Here is a 6779-nt window from a genome sequence, read left to right on the forward strand (position 1 = left end):
GTTCTGTTCAGTAAAAAGACTCAGTGGGTTTAACATGATTTGAGGGATAAGGAAAGGCTGCCTTTACCAAAGAGTATTTTTCCTAAAGGATGTGTCCTAGGAGCCAGGATTCGGTTGAGCTTATTTATTTATTTACTTATTTATCTATTATGTTGAAAGGCAAATCATACACATGGTCCAAAAAAAAAAAAAAAAAGATCCAGAGTGAAAAGTCTGCCTCTCTCCCTCTTTTTTTTTTTTTTTTTTTTTGCTGTATGCGGGCCTCTCACTGTTGTGGCCTCTCCCATTGCGGAGCACAGACTCCGGACGTGCAGGCTCGGTGGCCATGGCCCACAGGCCCAGCCGCTCCGTGGCATGTGGGATCTTCCCGGACCGGGGCACGAACCCACATCCCCTGCATTGGCAGGCGGACTCTCAACCACTGCGCCACCAGGGAAGCCCAAGTTTCTTTTTCTAGAGACGACTGCTGTCTTCAGGTCTATGTGAGTCCTTCCGGACCTCTGCATAAATAGGCACGTAGGTGAATTCAGAGCTTCATCTGGAGAGGGTTTCCTGTTTCCAGAGCACATCCACATCCAGAGCATCTTCTCTTCTGATCCTCTCCGCAAACAGCCCAACCTTGTGAAGGAAATCTGCTGATTAGCTCCACACGTGTCCCCTTCACAGGGTCCTGAGACATTTAATTAGGTCTGGTGTTTCTCCCACAAGTGGCTACTCCCTCTCCATCCTCTTAGAAAAATCTGAACACAAATGTCCCACAGGTATTTAGTCATAAAACCCAAATAAAATGGGTAAGCACTTGCCAGGGTTTGTTTGTTTGTTTGTTTGTTTGTTTTTGAAAGTAGTGATCCTTAAATTTCCCTACACAGGCACACTTCTCCCCTTTTCTGCTAGGCTCAGATGCCAGCTGTATGTTGCCATGGTCTGAAGAAGGACCTGTGGGTCTCCCGTGGCAGATGCTGCCACTGTTTAGCCTGAAGGCCCTGCAGGCAGCCCCTGGCAACATTTTTAATTCAACATCAAACTTCAACTTGAAATTTGAAAAAGAGGGGGAAAAATGACAAGATGTCAAAGTCTCGGAACCCAGCAAGCAGGGCTTGCAAATGTACCCAGTCTGGATTGCTTTGAGCAGGGAGATGTGTGCAGGGGAGTTCAGTGGCCCAATGTGGCCATTGAAAGTGACTGTACGCTATCAAAGGGACCCTAAAGGATGCTGGAAGAACTCGAAGGGGCTGCTGTGTCTCAAGAAGAGTCCTCCAGATCTGGTCAGAGAGCCTTTTAAGTGAAGTCAGGTAGAAAGCTTTCCAGGGTGTGTGTATATATATATATATATTTTTTCTTTTGCGGTACGCGGGCCGCTCACTGTTGCGGCCTCTCTCGTTGCGGAGCACAGGCTCCGGATGCGCAGGCTCAGTGGCCTGGCTCACGGGCCCAGCTGCCCCGCGGCATGTGGGATCTTCCCGGACCGGGGCACAAACCCGTGTCCCCTGCATCGGCAGGCGGACTCTCAACCACTGCACCACCAGGGAAGCCCTCTGGGGTATATTTTTAATCAAAAGGGCAGGTTGTGAAACAGTACATATAAAAGGCCCCATCCTTGGAAAAAATTATGTGAATATATAGCAAAAATTTTGGCAAGCTATACTCCCTAAAATTCACAGTTCTAAGATTGTATAATATTTAAAATTTCTTCCTTATACCTTTCTCTATTTTCTGAATTTTTTTTTTGTGCAAAGACCCAATGTATTACATTTGTAACCACAAACATGCTATCTATATAAAATTTGAAAATAAAAAATATAACAAAGCTGGGTGCCTGTCCCCTCAGTGCCCACAGACGCCTAGAGCAGAAACCAGCAAGCTCTCAACTGCCCAGGCAGCTTAGCACTCAAATCTCCAGGTGTATAGAGTTCAGGGGGCAAGTTCACTCAGCACAGTGCCTGGTGCAGCGTGAACCGGAGTTCAGTAATAATAGGGTCCATCTGGATAGAGCTTCAGAGCACGACACTGCTTTCATCATCTCATTCCATCCCACAGCAACTCTGGGAAGTATACAGAGCAGCCATTTTTACTCTCAATTTGCATATAAAGAAACTGAGGCTACAGAAATGTTGAAGGTAAATAGTAGCCTGGGACTTGAAGTCCGTAGCGTTTACCACCACATATTTTAAGATGTGTGCGCATTTAGGAATGATCTCGTGAACTCCGAACCATACGCTGCTCATTTGGGGTGGTGATGAGAAAATTTTCCTCTAGGATCACAATTATCAACTTGGCAGTCACTTGGGGTGAAGGCTTCTGAAGGTAATACGTTATCAACCCCAGTTAGTTGCGTTACTGGAAACAGATCTGGTGATCAGGGAATTGTGCTGTCCTACCTGGCCTCTAATGAAGATTTTGCAGTATTTTAAGGGACTGAAATTTGGGCAGGGTCTACCTCTTGTTCTAGCTTTAGCTCTGGCCCCTAACATGCGCGTGTGACAATGTGATACTCTTTTCTTGATGAACAAAAGAATGAATGAATTTGAATCAGAGCTTTAGAGGAGGGAGACCCTTCCTTCTCTGTCCCAGGCTCTGAGTCTGCTTCCCCACAGGGCTCACCTCTGATCCTCTCTGCTTCTCATCCCCTACCGGACTATTCCCCTGCCTCTGATTAGAACTTCGACTTGGGGGTGGGTGGCATGGAGGGTAGAGGTGAGGGAAATACGGGGAGTATAGAAAATAAGATATGCTAAGAAGAGGGGTGAGTAGTCAAATCTAAGATATTAAAAAAAAATGTAATCTCTTTGCTCCCCCATCTCCCAGAAAAGGAATGCAATTTCCCCTCAATTCTAGCTGCCCTGGGCACTAACTGTAAAAATACTAAATGAGAAACGGAGTCAGTTGTTGTCATTTCAAACACAAATGGGCGTGTATAGTCAGCCTTTATGGCTAGATAACTTCCATTTCCAGTGCTCTGTACTTATTGGCTTTGACTTATCGATAGAACATCCTGGGGCCTGAAGTCCTTCTTCCCACAGAGCAAAGATACCATCAGCAACTGCTTTCTCCTCTCAACCCATGAATAATAATGTGGATGATGATGACGGTGTTATTATTATCATTTGGTATTTAGCCAACGTCTTTCCCCGAAGTACTTAAAGCACTTTATAGGCATTGCCTTATTATTCCTCACAATACCTCCCCCGAGAGAGGGCCAGAACAGAGATTTGATTTCCATTTCACTGAGAGGAGAAGCTGAGACCCAGAGCGATGAAAGGGCTTCTCCAAGGTCACCTGGAAAAACTGGGCCGAGGTTAGGAGAAGAACTGAGGGCTAATGGCTGTTTAAGGGCGCCTTCCCACCCAACTTGAGGGAGAAGGAGTCATTAGCTCAGTCACTGAGCATAAGTGTAATAGGACATTAAAAGGGAAATTTTCACTGAGGCACATTCCAAAGTGAGGTGCTTGAACAAAACAAACATTTTCAAACTGGGTGGCTGAGAAACCCCTCACTTACCTCTAGGGCATAAAAGGGCCATTAGTAGGAGATGCGAGGAGTTTTGAAGAGGATTTCTTCACTGCAGGGGGAGGGTGGAGGCTGAACTTCACCTGAAGTTCAGGGAAAAAGACTTCAAGTAAACCATCAAAGAGCTTAAAATGAGTCCTTTGCTGTTCCTGGTGTACAGTGGATGGCTGTGAGCCATGTCTGAGAAATCTAAGGAAGATGAGGTTGGCTGGAGTAGCCTCTGGCACTGAATTGGAGGCCTGAAACTTGGGAAATAATTGCTCTCCTAGAGTTTAATGGAGCGAAGGATACGTGAGCATTTCCCATGATCAGATGTGGACCATGTGCAAGAGAAAGTCAGCCTGGGGTCATTGTGGATTCTGCCCAAGAAGACCACCACAAGAGGCAAAGGGGTCTTGGTAGAAAGAACATGGAAGTGGAATCCAAGATGCCCCAGGGCTGATGGGTGGAGGCATATGAGCAATGACCAGAATAGGCACGCAGTCGTTCACATCAAGGAAATGGAAGCAAGTGATCTGCATTGATGGGGGTCTCCAGAGAACCCAAGAAAGTGCCTCAAGAGAAAGGGTGAGCTTTATGCTTCTACCAAGTCTAATATTAGCATTGTTCAGGGAGAACTTTCCTTCTTCTGTGTAGGGTCAGGCCACCCAAGATGGCTGTCCTCTTGCTCTCCGTACACCCCCTGCCCGACCAGTGCCCGCTTCACCTACACCCTACTCACATGACTGACCTTCCTACATACTTGCCCCAGGCCCAGCTGGTGACTGTTCTTATCAAAGGGGCGGTGAGGGGCATGCAGCTCTGCTGGTTTCCCTGGTAACTAATGAGCCAACCTGATGTCAGTTCCCCCTATAACTGGCAACCTCTTCCTCCCCCGGGAGCGAAGCCTGTCGCCATGTCCTGCCCAGTGTCCGCTGCACACAGTGGGGTGTCGCTCCAGGACCTTGCTTCAGACGTGTAAGATCCCCCATCCATTAAACCACTGATGTCTCTGTCACTGACTCTGAGCTCTTTCTTTGGTCTTAAAGCTGGGCAAGTGCAGGGCTTGCAGGCCTGTGAGGTCCAGCCCAACATCCTGTTACCTCTTCTTCCTCAGCCCGCCTGGCCCTGCAGGACTTAGGGGGAGTTAGGAATAAGGAGTACTTACAGAAGTCTGTCACATCCCATTCCCCAACTCCAGCTCTAAGGCAGGAGAGCTGAACATTTAACTTTAAGTCGTATTAGATATATTTATTAGTACATGGTGACTGTGCATCTTAATTACCAAACTGAGATGATGTTTTATGAATTAAAGTGAATAAAATTTGCCTAAGAGTAAACAGCGTAGTCGTGGGAACCTACCTAAATTTTTATCCTGTGGCAGAAGAACCCTCCCCACAGGGCAGATTTAAATGGACAGAGGGGTCAAACATTAAATTTCTTTGTGATTACACCCCACAAGATGTGCTCGTTTAACAAAACGGTTATATAAGCTTTCATGAGGTCAGGGGTGGCACCAAGAAGCAATGCTGTGCTGCAAACCTGTGATGTTCACCATCATTTACACCCAGTTTTATCCAATATCATGTAAGAGCAGCTACCATTTAAAAGCATTGATTTTGGGTGAGGCACTGACAAAGCACTTCACATACGTCATCTCGTTTAATGCTCTCAGTTACCCTAAGAAGTAGATTTTTCCTCCCGTTTTCTAGATGAGGAAACTGAGGCATAGAGAGGTAAAATAAACTTGCCTACAGGCATGCAGCTTGTTAAGTGGCAGAGCTAGAATTCACCCCAGGTTTGTCTGACTCCCAAGCCTTGTTTCTAAACCATGCTACAAGCCTCCTTTAGAGTCTTAAAAACTGTTCTGGGCCCCTTCTTTGTCTAATGCTCTTCCCAGCTAGGGTGGCACACATTTAACCTTTGATCTTCTGCGCATCTATATCACAGTCTGGAAGTTTGCCCGAATTGAGTACCCTGAGCTCAGCAGTATCTTGGTCCATAGTTGGAACTTAAAGGCAGCTACTGACTGGCTGAAGACACATATTCAAGCGTGGGCTTTGGAGTCAAGGTCGACATCTGCCATTTACTAGCTGTGTGATCTTGGGTAAATTACTTATCCTCAGTTTCTTCATCTGTGAAATGGGTTGGGCAGCTGGGAGGATTGAATAAGCCTGTTATCACTCCATACGCCTTCAGTAGTTAGTGTTGAATGAAATCACTAAGTCTGGTGCTGCCTTGTGTTGTTCCTTATTCACACGTTTAAAGCCTTATCTTTCCAATCAGCTCAGAGACTCCATAATGGGTCAGCTCTCATCCTCTGTACAAGTTTTAGGCAGCAGTGCTGGGTGGATGTTAGCAGCTAATTGACATCGTCTTTGCCATGGAAGACTGCATGGTCTGGAAGCCCTCCTATCGATGTAGAGAAGTATATAGTCAGGGAAGTGCATTTCAGGGAAGTGAAGTAAGGGTACGTGGCTAATAAAGGTGCTCAATTAAGTTGATGGCTAGAAAATATATGTTATGAGTCAGTGCATATCCGAAGTGCCTTACATATAATCTCACTGAGTCCTCACACAACGCTGTGAAGTAGACTCTGTTATTGCACCCCCCACCCCCTTTTTTCTGGCGTGAGGAAACTGAGGCTTAGAGAGGTTAAGTAACTTACCCAAGGTCACATAACTATTATGGGGATGATGGTATTGAAACCCATTAACCATTTACTGGACCTACGAAGTCTGCCCATAGTAATTCCTACTTCTGGTCTTCCTTATACATAATTCTAGTGCTCACCTAGCATGAAATCAGTTGTTACATGTCTTCTCTTACTTATTGTTTTATATGCATTTTGAATTCAGAGACCATGTCCTCCCCATCTTTGTGTCTTTTCTGGGCCTTGTTCAGAGCATGTGCTTAATAAAGTCTTGTTAAATAGACTCTTGGCCAGATAGACACCCCAAATATGTATCCAATCTGTCCACGTCTCTCCAGCTCCATTGCAACTCCAGTTCAAGCTGCTAATATTTCCCCTGGAGAACAATAAACCAGCTTCCAACTTTCTCTTCAATTTCCACTCTGCAACTGCAGAGATATTTTTATATCATTTGTAACAGTAATAGTAACTTGGAAAATTTAAACTAATATACCATTCTTTTCCCCATAAAGAAGAATCTCAAACAGCTGATTGGCTACAGCAGCCTCTGGTAAGAGTGAATGGTGATGTCTCTTCTGGAGGAAGGAGAAAGTGATACAGGAAGTCCCGACCGGAGGAAGAAGAAGAGGGAGGCTGACTC

This window comes from Kogia breviceps, chromosome 4 (assembly GCF_026419965.1).
Source record: "Kogia breviceps isolate mKogBre1 chromosome 4, mKogBre1 haplotype 1, whole genome shotgun sequence".
Classification (NCBI taxonomy): Eukaryota; Metazoa; Chordata; class Mammalia; order Artiodactyla; family Physeteridae; genus Kogia; species Kogia breviceps.